General features: G+C 36.4%; 1 protein-coding gene across 1 annotated transcript in view; it reads left to right on the plus strand.

The window, feature by feature from the left end:
• The window catches only part of LOC122798682, a 1,155,618-nt gene that overhangs the window by 13,388 nt on the left and 1,128,897 nt on the right, over window positions 1-13,333 (plus strand). The window lies entirely within an intron of this gene.

Here is a 13,333-nt window from a genome sequence, read left to right on the forward strand (position 1 = left end):
CTGGCCAAGGCATTTGACACAATACCCCTCTAGGTCATTGTTAACAAACTTAAGAAGTTAGTTACAAACTTGTATGTCCCCTGGTGAAGAGCCAGCTGGCTTACAGACAGGACCCAGGAAGTTAGAATTGGGGAGTCCACCTCTACAAAGAGGCCAGTCACAAGCAGCATCCCTCAGGGATCAGTTCTGGGACCACTCCTTCTTGGCATTTACTTCTCTGAAGTCAAGGCCAATGTCAATGGCATCTGGCTGAGTACATTTGCAGATGATTGCAGATTGGGAGCTGCAACTGAATCATCCACTAACACAAATGTTCTCCAGGGATGGTTAACAAAGACAACTGGTGTCAGAGCCATGAACTAAAACTAAATGCCAAGAAATGCATAATAGTATCCTTTGGAAGTCATCTACCCCTGACAACTGTCATATTAATAACACTCCCCTAAGAGCTGGCCCAGTATTCAGAGTCCTGGGGACACACATAGACAGTAATCAAGCCTTTGACCATAATGTATCTACAGTAGTGAAAAAAATCATTCTACGTTGTGCAACTTATAAACAAAGGTATGCTGTCTAGGTGCAAGAAGGTCATTGTTCCACTATATTCAACATTCATCAGACCTATCATTGAATACCATGCCCCCTTTGGTATGTACCTTACCAGGCATATCCAACAACTGGAACTTCAATACAAGTTCCTCACATTCTTCACTAACATAATATAGGGAGTAAGTAACATGCCTTGTACTCAGAGCCCTATCCCTGTATTCTGTCTACAGGCTGTTGTGGGGAAATCTATGCCTGGCATGCGAGGCATTGTCAGACCTCACCATGCCTCTCAACCTCTAAGACCAAGAAATCTGGACAAAGCCATATATAATGGGGGGACAAAGGCCCCAAAATAGGGACAATTTTAAAATATTGTTCCTACAAACTTAGAAAGCTAATAGAATAACAGAGTATGAATTAGCATGAATTTTCTGAAGAGTATGAAGTCTGTAACTCAAACACCTGTTATTATTTTTTTACTTTAATACTCAGTGATTTGCCATAAAATCAAAATTTTATGCAAAACAGACTAAAAAATACGAGGCAAAAAGCTGGACCTCACTCTGATGGACCTTCTGCCTATTCACAAAAAAAAAGCTCCAGAATTACCCATTCTAAAGACTTAAGCCTTGCCTGTGATATAAATAGTACCTGCTAGAGAGACAGGCATATATCCTAGAGACTATCCATTCTCTGGAACAGGCTCCTCATCCATGTGAAGCAGAGTTCCTCCCTAACCCAATTCAAGTGTAACTTAGACAATTGGATGGGTGCAGGAACTTCATCCCTGGTTTGGCACCATGTCTCTAATGGACACAAGCAACTTGTAAATGGTTTATCTCTCAAGTCCCTGCTTGTAAATGTTTCACTTCCCAAGTCCCTGCTTACATTTATCAAGGGTACCAGAACTTGTCAAAAATTTGGGGTGCATGTCTAGGCTTAAAAAGACCCTTGTGGTCATTAGCCTAGTAAACACCTATAAACCTAAAAGAAGCAGATGCAGAGAGGATGATGTGGAAGTTCCTCAGGACCTAAATTTAGTTGTTGGTCCTTCTGGATCTGACCCCTATCAGACCTTTGAGGTTTGGCCCTTCACCCCCTAGCTGTGGTCATTCCAGGTTTGGGGATTTTGGATACAAGCATCCCCTAAGGGTTGTCCTTGTCAAATCTGAAGACTTGTTCATCCTGCACTCCTGCAACATCTCTGATCCTTTTGGTATTGAGTCCTCGGATCCTGAGGGTTCTCAGAGCTGAAGCATCTAATCCAGGGGTAGGGGATTGACCCCAAAATTGTCAGAGGCATCTCATCCTATCGGAGTTTTGGTGCTTGATAGCTCTGCTCTAATGTCAGCTTCAGAGGAGAGCCAAGTTGAATACCAAGACCCATCTGGTTTGAATACCTCAGATCCTACTGTGATGGGTTTGGGATCCCTTTCATTGTCAGCTTTCAAGGAGGTCAAGAGACAGCATTCCTTTTTTTGTTAACAGACCTCCTGTATGCTTTCAGCTCCACCTGTCCTCCAGCATAACATCCTGGGTCCTGATCCTGCTCTTCCTAACCCATTGGGACAGCCAGTTCAGTTGAGCCTAGAGATGGTTCATATTCAGGACTCCTCTCTTTTTTCTGAGTTCTGTCTAGTGACTCCCACTGTTGAGGTACCTCAGATACATGCAAGGGAGGCATGTCAAATCCACACAAGAGCCTCTTACTGAAGAGACAGATTTTGATGAAGGAGAAGAGTCCTCAGATCAACTTTTGAGGATGTCTCATTTATAGAAATCCTCAAACGTTTGAGACAGAAAGGCAGTTGAACTTTCAAAGCCCCATCTCAGAAGGAATCAGTGTTTCTTAAGGCCTTCAGATTAGGCTCAGCTACTTCTTGGATGGTCCCTCCCATGGATGAGATGGTAGGCTTAATTTTTTTCAGCAGGCTTGGAAGGAGACTATGTGGCTAAACCAATGCTACATAAGCCATATTCATTTCTTATTATATTGAAAGATCACCCACATTGGAGTAAAGGCCTGTGAATGGATTCCATGGTAGTAGCTTGGCACATATTTGGCACATATGACAAGATTTCAGAGAGATTTTACCAAACAGTTTTCCATATCTGTTTCTCTGGGTCAATGTCTGCTGAGGACAAGAAAACTGTGGACTCACAGCTGGCCACTCGATAGTCTTTTTCCAATGCCTTGATGTGCCTCATCTCCAGTGCAACACAGACAGCTTTAAAGGGCAATCCCAGAGTTTAAAATTCGGACCCAGAGAAACTTGTCCTAAGACCTTCCATTTGTTAACACCAATTTTATCATGTCATCATCAACCCAGCTTCTGATATCACTTTACTTTATGCAGCACTATTTTCACTCCATCTATTTACCACAATACACAACCTTCAGTACCTGTTAAAGTTTTCCACCCTTTTCACTTAAAGGGAAAGCATAGTGTTAGGATTTTTTATTACTGTTTTAAGTATGACTCCCTAAATGTTTTTTTTTTTGTTGTTGTTGTCCCTTCTGGCTCCATCAGACAAGAGCTAAGAATTATATAAATCATATAATTTAATTGTACATTTTCTTTTTTCAGTTTGTTATTATGCATACCATAACTGCCAAAAGGGTACAGCTAAGGGAATACATACTAAATCTGAGGTTGCAGTAGTTTGGCTTTATCCCCCTACTCCAGGATACACAATGTCAGAATTGCTATGTATAGCCATCAAAGTTTACTGTATAGTACACCCCAGCCTTAACAAGGAGGTTTGGGCAAGATCATTTGAAATGACTCACTAGTGTGTGCATAGGGACTAGAATGTGTGGATGTTTTACTTATACTCACATTCAAAAAAGATGTAAAAGACAAATGAATATTGCAATTCCCCGGATTACTCTTGTGCATGTACAAGTGCGAGTATGTGTCCAAGCAAATGAATGAATGTACATATGTGAGAATGTGCACGTGTGCAAGTGTGCATTTATGCAAGTGGGTGGGGGTGGAGGAAGAAAAGGGCATATTAAAACCAGTTTTTCTGCATTACTTCAGTTACTTTTGAATTAGATTTTCAGAGGATATGAATAAACTATCATGTACCAAATGTTTCTCAGTTAGTCAAGTCAATTAAGGATTTAAATATGATAATGAGCTACTTCCTATAGCAGACAATGGAGACAAATGGTATATTATGTAAAGAAATAAAATACATCTCTATACTTTTACAAAAATATAAAGGGAGAGAGAGAGAGAGAGAGAGAGAGAGAGAGAGAGAGAGAGAGAAAGGAGAGTAAAATGCTAGAAATATTGTCATAATAAGATCAGTGCACTTGTTAGCTGGGTCAAGATGCAGTAGCCAGTTTCTAAATTACCTTCCTTTCCAGCTGATAAGAGATTTTGTTGCATTGCATGGTAAATGCTAGGTTTGGAGGCTTTAGGAAGATGATGATGATGTGCTTTTGCATGTGGGCTCACCTTGGTATGTCATTTAACTAAATAAGTTCAGGACCAAGACAAAATTGACTGGGACTAATATTAGTGAATTATTTTTTTAACAAATGAATGCCTAATTTCAGCAAATTATTGATATTTTCCAATGCCCCCTTTTTAGTTTGTTTCAGCAGTTGTTGGTCATGCATTGCTGGATATCCCAGTATTTCAAATACTGCAGTGATAGTGTATCAGTTGTGCACAGCATGCACAAATGTATCCTGAGGCTCATTTGATCAGACGGCATGATATCCACTGTATAGTTGATAGGTGCTAGATGAGACTGTTTAATTAAAACAAAGCATCTCAAAGACCCGAGATGGGTGTTGACGCAATGTGATTTCTGCCTCGTGCTCTGAATGTCAAAGTGAAGAAATTAAATGAAGCACAGGTAAACAGCGGGAGTAACTATGACTCTCTTAAGGTAGCCAAATTCTATCTATTCAGGGATTTCAGTTTTAAAATACTGACTATAGATGTGCTGTCATTTAGTCCAGGTCAGTGTATTGAATCCAACCAGATCTGCCAGCTCAGATAGACTTATTTATAGTAGTTAATTTTTGTGAGAATTTCATATGTATGTAAATACTATGAAGGATATAAAGTCTGAAACTCAAAATGTCTATCTCATTATCTAGTGATTTCAAGTTAGGGAGGAATAACTTCAGGGACAAAGTGTAAAATATGTATTGTTATATAGGTAAAGTTGCTAGAATAATGCGTTTTGCTCTAGTACACATTTTTCTGAAGGGCATGAAGTTTGAAACTCTGATGTCTGTCATTACATAGCGGCTTCAACTTAGAGAAGTCACAGCAAGGAAAAAGTTTAAAATATTGCTGTTATAACCATAGAAAGTTAGTAGAAAAATGTGCTTTGTGATAGCATGCATTTTCTAAAGGATTATTAAGTCAGAAACTTCATATGTATGTAAATAGTATGAATACACATTTTTTGTGTTTGTTTTTTAAAATACTTCATAGTTTTTAATGTCAAAGTTCATGTTTTTATTCATGCACATTTACATGTTTCACTTTTTCTTAATGTATATGTTTTTAAATCACTTATTTTAAGTGTAAGTAAGACACTGTGCTTTTAAATATGAGTCAGGAAGTGATGTCGTGCTTTAAAAGTATTTAACCAGGCAGTCATTTTTTTGTAATTGTCTGATGAAGTTTCTTGTAAATGCTTTTTGGAACGAAAGTGCTTACTTGCAGTTTGAAAAATAAATCCAGCACCTCTTTGTGAAGGTTTGAGCTTTTTTATGTAACCTTTAACCATCTTTGAATCTACAGTAGTGAAAAAAAAATAGAAACAAAACCAGTGGAACACACCAGCAATATCTCCAAAACAAAATACTCATAAAATAAAAGAAAAATGATGTAGATGCGGAATAATAATTTAATAAAAAGTACATAAAACACAAATATACACACGGTAAGTGCTTTCACACAAAAATGCTTCTTCAGACCATGAAAATACACAATATGAGCATGTGTTATATACTTTCCCACATCCAATAAAATTCTTCAGTCTCAGCATCATTAATTAACCAAGCATGTTAGGGATATGGGCATTGAGCATACGTTTAAGTTTAAAGTTATAGAGACCATTGCTACAGATCGAAAACTAGGTGATATTTGGTCTATTACAGAGAATAGGGAACTATACTGGATTTTAAATTTGCAAGCAGATAGGAATAAGGGGCTAAATGGTAAGGTCTCTTTAAGACCTAAACTTAAACTAAGGAGACCTTTTTGTGCTAAATAATATGTCAATTAATGATGCTGTGACCAAGTATATAAGACATGCTCATATTATGTATTTTCATGGTCTGAAGAAATATTTTCATGCGAAAGCGCTTACCATGTGTATATTTGTGTTTTATGTACTTTTTATTAAATTATTATTCCACCTCTACAGCATTTTTATTTTATTTTATGAGTGAAGAAAACTAATTCTGTGTTGTACAAATTATAAACAAAGGAATGGCATTTTGGTCCAAGGATATAATTGCTCCACTGTATTCAGCATTCATCAGTCCTGACACTGAGTACAATGACCCCTTTGGTATGTACCTAACCAGACATATCCAACAAGTGGAACATCCACAGAGGTTTCTCACTAAAAGAATACAGGGCATAAATAAAATGTCCTATGCAGACTGCCTCAAGAACCTTTCCCTGTATTCTGTCTTCTACAGGCTTTTGAGGGCAGATCTGCTCTTGGCATACAAGGCATTGTCAGGTCCCACACTGATGGACCTCCTGCATATCTGCAAAACAAACACCACTAGAATTACCTGTTCTAAAGATTTAAACATTGACTGTGTTATGAACAGGACCACCTGGAGGGACAGGTATGTATCCCAGAGACTATCCCTTCTCTGCAGCAGGCTCCCCATCCATGTGAAGCAGTGTTCCTTCCTTACCCAATTCAAGTGTAACTGTCTCTGGTTTGGCATCTGTGTCTGTAATCGACACAGGCAGCTTGTAAATGGTCCATCTCTCAGGCCCCTGCTTGTAAATGTTTCATCTCCCAAGCCCCTGCTATAACTTATCAATGTTACAAGAACTTTGTCAAAGATTTAGGATGCATTGCTAGCTTAAATATTTCCTTGTGGTCATTACCCTAGTAAACACTTTTGAACCTATATACATCTTCATTTTTCTTTTATTGTGTAGCCTATCAATGTTGTATTCCACCAAGATGGTTTATTTTAATGTTCCTCAGTATATTTGGTAATGACTGCTACAGCTTGGTTTATGCTGCTTCTTTGGATGGATTAAATTTCATTGGCATAAGTGACAGGTGGGGCTACATGGGGTTTGGAAATTTTGCATCTGAGATTTGACATCTTATCATACAGTTTTAATAAGTTTATCTTTTTAAAGTCTGTGAATTCAGAGGTGATAATTGTGGTGGGTTTAGATGCATTAATGTTGTTAATATGGTCATGGATAGATTGTTAGAATATACTGTATATGCTGGTCTAGCTTGCCTGAATGCAAGAGATGAATGTTACTGTGTAGACCGCCTTTCTTTTTGTGGCATAGAGGCTTGTTAGTGGTACACATCAGTTGTCTAAATGGATCTGTGGTACTAATGACCATAATGTAACACACAGTCATGATGCTGAACACTGGCAATGGTGTGACTGAAACTCTGGGCCTGGCTGCTGTGATGTGTCACAGATATATGGTACTTAATGCCAGCACTGGTGTTATTGAACATCTGTGAGACTGGCTGTCATGATGGCAAAGAAGCTCATCACAGTATTGCCTTCTAAGTGAAGTCATCTTTTCATTCTCAGAGACTTGCTATAGTGCAGCAGTATAACCAAAAGTCGATCTATGTGAAGTAGCCAAAACAGATAAGGTACTGCAGTGCAAACTCATGAGCTGTACATTTTATGGGCTGTGCACTATGGTTGGAACAACGTAATTCATTGCATTGTTATAACATATATATTTTAGAGGGGTACAATATGGTTTCATTGTGTATAATTTGTCAATTCCTGTCTACACCCCTCATTGGTGCCTCATATTATTGCCTTGCCCCTTGTACAGTTTTTGATTTTCTGGTAAGTGAATGAGGAATACAGTCAATCAGTAATAACGTTCATTAGCGTTTCATGCAATTTATTGTTCAGAATTGCATGCTGATGAAACCTGCTTATCAAATTATTAAGTAAATTAGAATAGTATTTAAAAATTGTCCATGACAGTGGCTCTTTGTCTCCTAATTATGTTTGGCTTTGCACAGAATTTTTGAGTAAAAAAGCTGAAAGATATGAGAGAAGGAGACTCTTTTGAGATATATTGTTCAATTATCTTAGTTTTGGAAAAAATAGAACTGCAGCTTGAGTTATTTTATTGTCACAAAACAGGTTAGAAAATAAACCTGTCTTTGTTGTTTCAGTGTCTTGTACCGTATGACACACTGCTGTTTCCTAAGGACTTATAGCATCTTGGTTTGTGGGCTCTGGCAAGTTTCATAAAATGGTACCTTGAGGCTGGGTTTTGCTATAACTTGTAACCTTTTTCTTGGTTAAATTAATGATGATTGCTGACACTAATAATAACAGACTTTTGAGTTAGATTCCATATTTATCAGAATAATGGGTGCTAATATAAAATTTGTTATTCTAGCCAGTTTATAAGTACATAAGAAAAGAGGAATATTTCAGATTTGTCAGTAATTATGGACATTTGCCCCCTCTATGACTTTTGTTTTTGGTTGCTGTATTAAGAGGCTGAGAGCTATGACTAACCTGACCTTTTGTCAGCCCTTAACAAAATTTGCCATGTTAACTCCCTAGTTTCCAATAACTTTTTACACCCATTAGTAAACTTAAGTTCTTATATATGTTCCAAAACCAAAAAAAATGAAATTTTCTAAATCCATCACATATTAAGCTATGTTTACTTAATGCATTTAACTTATCTTTATCCTTAATTGCTTTCAAATGTTCACAAATCCTAATTTTAAGGAGTCTCACATTTTTGCCTATATAAAAATTGTGGCAAGTACTGCACACACTAATGTAAACAATATTTTTACTATTATAGTTATAGAAGCCTTTAACTTCAAAATTCTTACCTAAATGGGGAAAATGCAAAATGCTGGTGTTACTAATATACCTGCATTGTTTGCATGACCCGCAGGCAAAAGTACCATCATTCATAAAATATAATTTAACATTACAGTTTGAATGAAATTCCAACAATGTCTTAATGTTAGCTGGTTTCTTAACAACAAAATGTGGTTATTCACCTAAAATCATGGTTAAATCAGGGTTGCCAGTAATAATTTTCAGTTAGATTTCACTATATTTTTAATTGTCCAATTATTATTCGAACTAGCTGTAGGTAACACAAAAACTCTGTCATCAATACTGTCTACATTTTCTTTGCCTTTATTAAATTCTATTCCAGTTTTTAAAATGGGGGAACTTATCAATTCCATGTCTTTTAACTTGTTCTGCAATATATAACAAATCTTTTAAAGGATAACTTCTATCAACAAATAAATCAATAATGGTTTGAACTTCGCAATTAAACCATTCATCATTGCTAATAATGCAGCTATCCCTAATAAGCTGACCTCTAAATACATTTAAACCTTGCACAGCCTGCGAGCTATTATTCACAGAAACAATTTTTGATTCTCTTAAATCTTTTTTAATTTCTTTGTATTTGAATTTAGTCATTTTTTAACTATTGTAATCTTTTGTAATTTACTAATGCTTGGAGCTTATCTCCCTGAGCCTCTACTGAAAATGGATATGTATCCAGCTAGACTTGCCCAGCCAACAAATGTAAAATAAATAAATAAATAAATTTAATTTCATGTGCTTAGGGTATCCACTATAAAAATGTAAGCAATTGTTCCTAAAAGTATCTTTTTTTAAATATATGACTGTGAAAACAACCATTAGTCAAATCCATCTGAATAACCAAATCTAAACAATTAACTGTATCTCCAATGGCTTTTTTGGTATATTTCAGCCATGAAAGGCTCAAACTGATGTCTTGTAAAAACATCTCAAATTCGTTCTTGCTTCCTCCCCAAACAAAAAAACAAATCATCCATGAACCTCCTATACCAGTTAACATATTTAAATAAAGGATGGGTGACTAAATAAACATGCTCTCACCAACACAGTACACTATTAGAAAGAGAGGGTGCCACATGTGCCCCATAGCCACTCCCATTTTTGTCAAAAAATTTAATTTCCAAAAGTGAAAAAAATATTTTACAGTACTAATTTCATAAGAGTCTGACACAAATTGTTAGTAATAATATCTGTATTTCTAACCTGACTGAGATAGATTTTCATAAATTCAACACCTTCTTCAATGTCTATAGTATAAAACAAAACAATTTCAGCAGTGCATAACAATTTTTCATTACCTTTAAATTGATAAAGTCTCAACTGATTAAGGAAAGATCAAGAATCTCTAATAAAAAACTTACTTTGCTGAACTATTGGATTTAAAATTTTATCTAAATAGTAAGAAATTGTCATGGTTTTATGTCTTGGACTGGACACAATAGGTCTAAATGGTGGATGAGTGCAATTTTTATGAATTTCTGGAATACCAGAAATTTTTCCTATATCTGACTCTTCCAAAGTAAGAAATTCAGATGTACCAAAGTCAATGTATTTTTGATTAAAAAGCTTAAATACTTTGTTTATTTTCTTAACACTTTTTATTACCTCATTTTTGTTAACCTTCTCATAAAACAAATGTTCAGATAAAAGTTGTAACACCTCAGACCTATAACATTTTTCTTCCATAACAACCATTCCACACCCTTTATTAGCTTTCATATATCTAAGATGCTTGTAAGATCTTAATGTTTTAAGGGCCTCAGCTTGAGATTTGTTCAAATAAAATTACCTCACTGTGGCTTTGTTTCTTCATAAGTTATCCAATTCTGCTTCACATGACTTGGCAAAAGCATTTAAAGTCAAATTTAAACTTGGATTACATTTACTAGGCCTTCTATTTAATCCATCTATGTTACAATCTTTGACATTATTTAAGACATACTTAAGATTCAATTTTCTAACATATAATTTAAAATCAACCATAAGTTCAGTGTATTTAGCCTGATTAATAGGAACAAATGAAAAACCTTTTGTTAACACATCCATTTCTTTTTCAGAAAATACATGACCAGACAAATTAAAAATCGGGCTAACATCATTCAACGTCCTTTGCCTTTTCCCATTCCCTTACTTTTGTTTGCATTGGACACAACATTCTTTGCCACAGCCTCAGTTTTTGGTTGGGTACCAAATTGAAACTAAGCAGCCTTTGATGTTACATTTGTATTAGTTGTAGCAGTTTCTTACATTGGCTCTATATTACATTGCTCAACAGAATTATTAATATTTGCAACATTGCTTAAATCATCATCATCATCACCCCCTTTTTCCCATTTACATGAGGTTGGGGTATCGTATTAACTGTCGCCAACTCTCTTGATTCAGTGCCACTCTCCTGCCTTCATCAACACTCATGCCTGACTGTCGCAGATCTTCTTTCACACAATCCATCCATCTCTTTGCTGGATGCCCTCACTTCCTCTTACCTTCTTCCTGTCTGTCCCAAATCTCCCTCACCAGATTGTCTTCTGCTTTTCTACACATGTGCCCATACCATCGTAATCTGTTTTCTTTGATCTTTTCTGCAATTGGAGCTACTTTGGCTTCTGCTCTTATGTCCTCATTTCTTCGCCTGTCCTGCAGTGTGCATCCTACCACCTTTCTCAGGCACTTCATTTCCATCACCTCTAGCTTCTTCAGCTGTTCTTCCTTTATTGCCCATGTTTCTGTACCATACAGTAGTACTGGTCGCACCACTGTCTTGTACACCTTACTTTTCAGCTTCTTTGGCATTCTTCTGTCAAAGACTACACCTGATACTCTATGCCAGTTGGCTGCAGCCCCTCTGATTCTAGCTTTGACCTCTTCATTCAGACTACCCTTCTCCTCAACCATCCCTCCCAGATACTTGAAGCTGTTTACCTGTTCCACTATCTTCCCATCTATCTCCATTCTCAGCTTCTTCTGATTTTCCCAATCTGCTGCCATTATCACTGTCTTATCTGTGCTTAGTTTCATCCCATGTGCCTTCAGATTTGCATTCCATTCTCCTATCCTTTGCTGAAGTTCTAGCTCAGAGTCTGCCTGTACTGCCACATTGTCTGCATACAGCAGCTTTGTTGATCTGTCCCCTCCAACCTGTTTGCTGATGTAGTCCATTACCAGTATGAACAGCAGTGGGCTCAGAACTGAACCCTGGTGTACACCCACTCCCACTGGGAACCCCTCAGTGAGGCCAAACACTGTTTGTACTTGAGTCACTGGGTCCTTGTACATAACCTGTACTAATTCTACCAATGTTTTTGGGACTTCAAACCAACATTGCTTAAAGGTGTAGAAAAATTGTCTAATTGAGAAACACTGCATTGCTGCATACAAGCCCATTATCTACATTTTGTACAGCATTGTGGGTGCTAGGCACAGGCTGGACATTTTTAATTAAGAAAGCTTGATTATTATAGACATTAATATCACAAGTGAGCTTATTAGTTTTCCTAGTAATTAATGCAGCAATATGTCTCTTCAGTTTGTTACCTATGTTATTGTAAAATGTCTTACAAGATGCAAAGCACTTATGAGTAATACTACAAGATTCCATCTGTTCTATCTCACTTTTAAGTTTGTGGAAAATTGAAACATTGTGACTTTTTAACTTGTTTAACACCTTTGAACCTGTTTTGTTATATAAGTCAGCCAGCTCTTTAAAAATACTGTCATGATAAGCTATGCCATTAGGGAACCTGTAAACTCGTAATCCCAATGGCACAATTTGAAGCTCCAAACAGCTATACAAATAGAAGTTTTCGTACTCAAGAGATTTATATTTGCAAATCAGTTTTTGCAGTTTATAAATGCCTGGCTTACATTCCAGCATGTTTTGAATGTTCTGGTCCATATTGTTAATTGAATCATTGTCTATAATGTCATCTCCCCTGCTAAATGGGTTAGTATTCTTTTCATTAACAAAATTCAAAACAAACCCCAGTTCCATAACACACTTCCGCAGCTATGAATATGCTGCCCATCTTTCTTAAACAGACCAACATTCCCAAACAAATGACATAACTTATTCAGGACCATATTAAAGTTGTTACATGTCTGCTGAAAACTTTATGAAAGTACTTGCAAATCCAATGGAATGGAATGTACACTTAAATCTAGGTTGAAATCACTGAACCAGTCTTCACCATTAATACCAGCCCTCTGTGTAGCTACACAAACACTCATGTTCCCTTCTCCTCCAGATCCCAATGAAGCCATGTTGACACATTGATGAAAAAACTAATAACAAAAAAAACAGTAATCTAAGAAACAATAACTACAGACACACAACTCTTGGAGACACTGCTCAGGTCCAAAGGATAAAAAGGAACACACCACGACAACAGTGTATTAGCACTTTCATCCCATTTTAATCACCAGGAACTTCATCAGAAAACCTTATATTACACATCCTTTATTTTAAATACACACTAATTTCAAAACCATCCAATCACATTCAACAAATAGTTAATGACATTCTCATTTCTATTAAAACATTTCTTTAAAATAATCATATTATATGTTATATTTATTATATGTTATTACATGACATTTGCAACAAAAAAACTTACAAATGCTTTAGCTAAATATGTATCTGATTTTAGCTCTGGTCATTGTTTTAAATGTATTGTTTTAGAGTGCACT

The sequence above is a fragment of the Protopterus annectens genome, chromosome 3.part1 (genome assembly GCF_019279795.1).
Source record: "Protopterus annectens isolate FY-2018-M chromosome 3.part1, PAN1.0, whole genome shotgun sequence".
Classification (NCBI taxonomy): Eukaryota; Metazoa; Chordata; order Ceratodontiformes; family Protopteridae; genus Protopterus; species Protopterus annectens.